General features: G+C 39.5%; 1 long non-coding RNA gene across 2 annotated transcripts in view; it reads left to right on the top strand.

The window, feature by feature from the left end:
* Positions 1 to 2,286: 2,286 nt before the first annotated feature.
* LOC140613840 (uncharacterized) overlaps positions 2,287 to 8,009 on the top strand; it is a 28,376-nt gene continuing 22,653 nt past the window's right edge. Inside the window, exons 1-2 of one of the 2 annotated variants that reach the window (XR_012014728.1) lie at positions 2,287 to 3,488; positions 4,705 to 4,787. This is a non-coding gene — a long non-coding RNA (uncharacterized lncRNA). The remainder of the gene's footprint in view (positions 3,489 to 4,704; positions 4,788 to 8,009) is intronic. The other variant, XR_012014729.1, reaches the window with a different exon arrangement.

The following is an 8,009-nucleotide window of genomic DNA, read 5'->3' as shown; positions in this document are numbered from 1 at the left end:
CTCAAATCCAATTGGCAAATATTTAAAATATATGTAAGTCACAAGTCTTGCCAGGGTGTGGAAAAACAGGAATCCTACATTGTTAGGGAATGTGTAAATTGGCACAGCTACCTTTAAAGGCAATCGAATGGTCCCCACTAAAATTTAAAATTCAAATGCCCTCTCACCCAACATTTCCGTTTTTTAATGAAACACTTTTCATACCTGTTTTCACAGGGTGGCGTGTACAATGGTGTCAAGTGTACCTTTGTAATAGAATAAAATTGTTAAAAAAAAAATCAAGAGGATGGAACAATATACAATACTGGGCATCAATGAAAAAGAGTAAGATTCATACGCATACTGACATGGAAAGGTCTCTAAGATACAATAATTTTTTTTAAGTTTGGGGGAAAATGAAGGCTAATACATGCAATACATGTGATACCATTGATTTTAAAACACACACACACACAAATACTGTATAGTGTACTTCTTAAGTACCTATTTGTATATTATAAAAATGTACAGAGAAGGTCTGGAAGGATACTAACCAAACTGTTAACAGTAGTTTGGTGGAGTGCATTAGCTTTAACTGTAATATTCGATGTTTTTGAGTATGCATTCATGTATTGTTTGTGTAATGACAAATTAATAAATTAGAAATAAAATAAAATAGAAAGTGTTTTCTTCTTGTCTTCTGCTAATGCCCCCCCGCCCCCCGCCCCGGTGCTCTGGGTCTCGCTGTTTTCAGCCTCCTGCCCTCCCCTCTCCCTCTCTCTCATTTCTTCGCCTTGCCCCTCTCCTGGGACTTCACCAGAGTCCGTGTTTATACAGGCCTAATACGTAAATACATGATAAATAAGTAACCCTCCCCACTTGCTTTTTCTACCAATTCTTCTCCGTTTCTGCTCTTCCACTGACTGCTGGCCTCACACAGCCTGACCTGGTAGGAGCCCCCCCTGTGCCCCCAAAGCCCTTTTCACACAGTCCCCAATGATCCCTGTGTTGCTAACTCCATCCAGTGAGTTTCGGCCCTTGGCTTATTGAACGTTTTTACCTAATTTTGGTTTATTATCATCCGTTTATTCTTCAAGATGGTTGTCGACTCCTTTATGTCCCTTCTTTTCATCTTTTTAGGGGTTCCTCTTGTAAAAAAAAAATTATACATATATGTACATATATATATGAGAGAGCTGAATTTGCAATTTGTCTTTTAATAGATTCATCCATTTCCATGTATTATCATTACAGGCATATTTGGCTATATTTTTGCCATCTTATTTTGTGTTTTCTCCTTAAAATGCTTTCTACCCCCCCCCTTCTCCCTTTTTTTGGCTTTTATTCAACTGATTGTTTTCTCATTCATTTTTCCCTCTCTGATCATTGGTAAGTTATACATTCCATATCCATTCTTCCAGTGGTTTATGTTCTAGATTTTTTTTATCGTCTTGCTGTGAAAATGTTGAGTCAAACATTTTGTGTACAAAGTAAACAATATAATGAACTCCTATATACCTATCACCCAGTTTAAACGATTATCCACTCATGACCAATCTCATATTATTTACACTTGCACCAATTTTGCCCACTATCCTCTGGATTATTTTGAAAGAAATTCAAGACATCATGACACTTCCTCCATTCCTATTATATTTCAGCACATACTGCTACAAGATAAGAATTCTTTAAAAAAACATAACCATAATGCTATTATCCCACTTCAAAATTAACGATTCCTTAATACCATTAAAAATCTAGTTTATGTCTACATTTCCTTGTTTAAATTTTTTTATAGTGCATTTATCAGAATTTGGATCAAAGTAAGGTCCATACAGGGCAACTGGTTGTCATGCCTCTGAAGTCTCTTTTAATCTAGAGATTCCCTACTCCCTTCTTTTTCCCTGGAAGTTCTTTAAAAATCAGTGTCATTTGTCCTGTAGCTTTTCCAAATTCCATTTTTTCCTGATTACATTCTGGTACAATCATCTGTCCCCTGGAGTTAGTTTAGATCTAGAAGCCTAATGAGATTCAGGTTCATATTTTGCCCAGATTAATTCATAAGTGGTGGTGTACACTTCCATCATATAATGTCTGCTTGTCCCTATTTTGTGACTTGGGTATCAATTAATAATCACTGTCCAGACCAGTAACCTTTTAATTCTATCATTCCTTCTTACTCATAAGTGAAGTCACTTCTCGAAGAAGAAACTCACCCTTATGAGCTATTCAGTTACACAGAGGTATGGTTCCTTAAGGAAGACAGAGACATAAGTCTTTCCTTTTATTTCTCAGTTTTCAAAACAATGAGTTGCACACCTACAAAGGAATAAAAATAAATAAGGAGTGATTAAGGAAGACTTACTCTGATCTTTATTCTGAGAAGTGAGAATTAAGTGAGTTGACTTAGGACTTCTATTTCAGGTGTTGGTAGAGAGAAGCCAGGAAACTCCCAAAAAGCTGGGAGATGGGAAATGGCAACCTAAAGACTTGCCTGTTTTCAGCTGAGTCTGGGTGTAACTTCTGAACGGGAGTACCTTGAGAGAACACAGGTAGGAAGTCCACCTCTGGGCAGGGTGGGGGCTGGCTCGGAGGCACTGTTGGGCAGACAGGAAAATCAGGGCAGGGTGCCCTGAGCCTGCAGAGAATGAAGAGTTACACAAATGAGCAGCGGACTTTTGTGTGTTTGCTTTCGACCGCATGGATCCTGGAGATGCTTACCCTTCCAAGTCGGGAGGTTTCCTAAGAGACACAGCATGGGATGAGGGATATTTAGCTTATGCAGCATGTCCTCTAAGCAATGCAGTGAAGAGCAGCAACACTGGTGCCCATGTGTCCTATCATCTTTATTAACCTTGTCTTGACTCTCCTGCGACTCAGTTTTATCATTTTCATGATATTACCCCAGACACAAGAAGAGGTTTCAGTGTTGGGACATCAGCTTAAGAACCTAGGTGGTGGACACAAGAACCTAGGTCTGTACAGCCCTCCTAGCAACCACTCCTCTCATCCACCCTTCTTAGGTCCTACTTCTCTCCCTTGCTTCTCCCCTTTCCTCCTCCATCCTATCCTGCCCCCCCCCCCCTTTGACTGTCTTCCTGAAGCACTCACTAAGATCAAAAAGAACCTCCTTCCTTGAAATATCAGCCTCTTTTTCAATGTGACTCTGGGGACGCCCGGGTGGCTCAGTCCGTTAAGCATCCTCCTCTTGGATTCAGCTCAGGTCCTGCTCTCATGGCTCTGGAGATCAGCCAAGGTCTGGCTCCTTGCTCAGCCGAGTCTGCTTGGACACTCTCTCCATCTGCCCCTTCCCCCATTCCTACTCTCTGTCTCACACACACACTCTCTCTCAAATAAATACATCTTTAAAAAGAAAATAAAAATACATGGGACTCCTGAAGACTACTCTGTCCTGTGCTCCAGAAAAAAAAAATGAACAAGTGAAGACTTGGCCCCCATTGCAGAGACACATCCGCCTTCTTGCTTCCAGGACCTCGAGTTCCAAACCTGTGAGTCTTGGCTTTTTCACTGACTTCAGCTTCCCCGAACCCATCCCCTTTCGGCATTAGGCAATGCCTGTGATGACAGCTGACTCATCCGGGAATGCAGCTTTCCTGGAAGTTTCCTCTGCTTAGATAATCACACTGTGGGGGGTGGGGGGAAAAACACTGGTTAATACAAGATTTTTTTTTTTTCAGGTCTCACATTTAATTCTTTAATCCATTCAGAGTTTGTTTTTGTGTATGGTGTGAAAAAGTGATCTAATGTTAGAGATGAAAAAATGAAGATGAAAAAATGTTGGCACAATGTAGAGAGTGTCAGAGGAGAAGAAAAGGCATCAGGGTCCTGGGGCCAATATGTACTTAAAATTTAACTAAGAAACATGGCACAGAAGGCTGCCAACGCCTAGAGCCGGGAGCTGAGAGGTATAGAACTAAATGAGAATCTACCTTTGCCCGTTGATAGCCGGGCAACTTCAAACCAGGCCTCCCTCAAAGGTAGCTGAGTGAGAGCAGAGACTCCTTTTTTATTTACAGTTGCAGTACTTAGTACTTTCATTAAATGGATGGAGAGCTACGTGGACGAATGAATGAGGATTCACATTTATGTTAAATATTCTTTATTCTTGAGTTTTCTGGTCTGTAAATGCAGCCTGAGATAACCAGATCATAGGTTTGTTGTGAGGATTAAACAGTATGAAATATGTACACACTCACCTGGGACCTGGCCTGCTGGATACGTGCAATAAATGTTTGTCTTGCTTTCCTTTCTATCCCCGGTTGGCCATCCGACAGAGGCCAGGCTCTGTTTCCTCATCATTTTTTGACCAAAAGGTCTAGGGAAAAGGCTGAGTGATTTTGAAGCCCTGGAAATAGCACCTATGATAATTCGGTCACCTCCAAAACCTTTTTTTCACCTTTTATCTCTTCCTCCTAACTATCCTATTGTAAGGTTTGGAAACGCAAGTATTTTGCTCAGTTCAGATGGGGAAACAGGTTCAGGGAATCCTGAGAGCTTGTAACCCGCCAAAGATGTCAGATCAGGTTGGTGGTAGAACTAGATTGCAGGCTGTGGTTGCCGTATCCCATGCTTTTCTCCCTGGTGGACTCAAATGGGTTGGAAGTCACCAGAAAAAGAGCATTCCTTTTGTGGAACAAATAATGTTGAAGCTGCATACAAATGATTCCTACTCATTGATTCATCTATTTTATTTCATTGAGGCAGCTCTGTGATTCAAAAGATGGCCACATGGGATACATAAAGTGAGACTAATACGTGACAATATATCCTCCTCGGAATGAAGAAAGGTAAGTCGCCAACCCTGGAATACCAACCACACTGCAGTCAGCTCACTGACACCTCCGACTTCTGCAGCCTCGGTGCAGGGGAGAGGTGCTATTTGTTCATTTGTTAGAAATGTGTATTCCAGGGGATCCCTGGGAGGCTCAGCGTTTGGCGCCTGCCTTCAGCCCAGAGCCTGATCCTGGAGACCCGGGATCGAGTCCCGCATCAGGTCCCTGCAGGAAGCCTGCTTCTCCCTCTGCCTGGGTCTCTGCCTCTCTCTCTGTGTCTCTCATGAATAAATAAATAAAATCTTTTTTAAAAAAAAGAAGAAAAGAAAAGAAAGAAAAGAAAAGAAAGAAAAGAAAAGAAAAGAAAAGAAAAGAAAGAAAAGAAAAAAAGAAAAAAGAAAAGAAAAGAAAAGAAGAAAAGAAAAGAAAGAAAAGAAAAGAAAAGAGAAGAAAAGAAAAGAAAAGAAAAGAAAAGAAAAGAAAAGAAAAGAAAAGAAAAGAAAAGAAAAGAAAAGAAAAAAAGAAAAGAAAAGAGCATTCCGAGGGCACCCGGTGGCTCAGTCTGTTAAATGCCTGCCTTCACCTTAGGTCAGGACCCCAGGGTCCTGGGATGGAGTCTTGCATCAGCCTCCTGACTCAGCGGGGAGCCTGCTTCTTCCTCTGCCTTTGCCTGCCACTCCTCCTGCTTGTATTCTGTCTCCCTCTCTCTGTCAAATAAATAAATAAAATCAAAAAAAAAAAGAAAGAAAGAAAGAAAGAAAGAAAGAAAGAAAGAAAGAAAGAAAGAAAGAAAGAAAAGAAAAAAATGTGTATTCCTGGGGCCCCTGGGTGGCTCAGTTGGTGAAGCAACTGACTCTTGATTTCACCTCAGGTCTTGATCTCAGGGTTGTGAGTTCAAGCCCTGCATTGGGCTCCATTGTTGACATGGAGCCTACTTTAAAAACAACAACAACAATAATTTGTAATAAAAATAATAATTTAAAACTTGCTTAAATGTGTATTTCCTTAAGTACTACATGATCATTGAAAAATTCCCCCCAAAAGCTTATTTTTTTAAAGAGCCCAAATCTCCCCTACCTACGCACTCTCAACCCTACTCTGCAGAGTTAATCTCTGCTAACTCTGCAGTTAATCTGCATATAATTCAAATATACGTGCATCACACAAGACACGTGTGTGTAGTTTTTTCACATCAATGGGATCATACCAAACATATTCTTCTTCAACCTGCTTTCCACAAATCTATAGTAATCAATGGACATCCTTCTATATCACCACAGAGATCATCTTTACTATTGAAATGGTTGCATTGTTTACGCCATAACATTTCCCTATTAGTGGACAATTGGCACTTGATTTTTTCCTGTAACCAAAATTGTTTATCTGTATATCTTTGTCCAATCGCATGAGAATTTCTTCAGAATGTCATTAGCCAACATTTCTTGAATCCTTTGCCTTCACACCAGGTGATTAGGACAAGAGGATTGCTGAGTTGTGGCCATGAACTCATCTCACTGTAAAAAAAGTGGAGAACTGAGACTCACAAAAGGTAAAACCAGAGTTTTATCTTTAGGGATTTTTTTGGTTTTATTTTACAAACTGCGTAATTATGCACTTGTGCTATTCTGTTTCTTGGCTTCTGAGGAATTCTTCCCTATTGATGCTATGTCACCTTCTAAAAAGTCTTTCAAAATACTTGCCTGGGACTTATTACAGGCTGATAATGGGAAAATATTTGCCATTTGATCTAAGCTCTTCTTGTTTGGTTTGTACATATGCATGCTATGCAAAATCATGCAGAATTAAAACAATAGGATAAATTTTATCTTGCAAAAAGCAAAGAATTTTACAAGTAATAATCTTCAAATGTAGTGTAGATATGCTAAATCATCACTTTCATTTATTTGTGGTAAAAGTCAAGCTTCAGAAAATTTTATTATTTTTCTAAATTAAGATGTGATATATAACATTATATTAGTTTCAGGTTTATGATATAATGATTCAATATCATGTATCCTGAAAAACAATCACCACAATAAGTCTAACATCTATCACCATACAGAGTTATGTAATTATTTTCTCGCCCATATTTATAATGAATATTTTAAATCCTTGCTTGCTACTTACATTGTCTGTCATTTCCAGGTCTGTTTCTTTTTTTTTTTTTTCCAGGTCTGTTTCTATTTACTTACTTTTCTCCTCATTAAGGGTCACATTGTCCTGCTTTTTCACATGTCTAGTAATATTTGACTGGATACTAGGCATTGTAAATTTTACATTCTTGACTTCTAGATTTTGTTGACTTCCCTAAAAAAAATCAGACTTGTTCTGACAGTCAGTTAAGCAGATTGAGGAAAAGCTTGATCTTTTTTTAGGCTGATTTTTAAGCTTTTTTTTTTTTAAGATTTTATTTATTTATTCATGAGAGACACAGAGAGAGAGAACAGAGACACAGGCAGAGGGAGAAGCAGGCTGCCTGCAGAGAGCCCGATGTGGGATTCAACCCCAGGACCCTGGGATCACTACCTGAGCCAAAGGCAGATGCTCAACCACTGAGTCTCCCAGGTGCCCCTGATTTTTAAGCTTTTTAAAAGGAAGGCCTAGAGTAGCCTTCACTCTGAGCTAGTTTAGCCCCACTTCTAAAGTATGAGAAGACCTGGATGTTCAATGACAGTTTAATACCCTGGTTGACTGGAATTCAGAATGAGTTCTGAGGTGTTTATTTCTCAGCGTCTTGGTGATTCCTTGCCTCTCTTACAGAATTTTGTTTGCAGGTGTACAATTTGGTATTGAGCAATATATTAGTAGGACCTCTATGCAATTTTCTGAGCTATGTCTCCATTTAGCTCCTTTCTCATCAGCACTCTGCTCTACAAATTGTAACCACCTCACCTTCTCCAAACTCCAGTCTCAGTCTTCTCACTGAGACTGCTGTGCCCTATTTGAGTTTTCTTTTCCTGTGCAATGGTCTGAAAATTACCTCTATGTAGAAAATTAGGGTGACCACAGGGCTCATCTCATTTATTTTCCTTCTGTCAGGGATCACAGTTCTACAATGTCCTTTGTCCAGCATTTGGGAACAATTGTTTAACCATCTATTATGTCTAGTGTTCTACTTGTTTCTAACAAAAGGCTAAATCTGATCTCAGTTACTTTGTCATTACCAGAGGTGGAAATCCAATTTTTTTTACATATTGAAAATGTACAACCTTGTCCCAAACTGAAACCTCTTCTACG

Source organism: Canis lupus, chromosome 22, assembly GCF_048164855.1.
Source record: "Canis lupus baileyi chromosome 22, mCanLup2.hap1, whole genome shotgun sequence".
Classification (NCBI taxonomy): Eukaryota; Metazoa; Chordata; class Mammalia; order Carnivora; family Canidae; genus Canis; species Canis lupus.
This window is presented reverse-complemented; position numbering and strand designations above follow the sequence as displayed.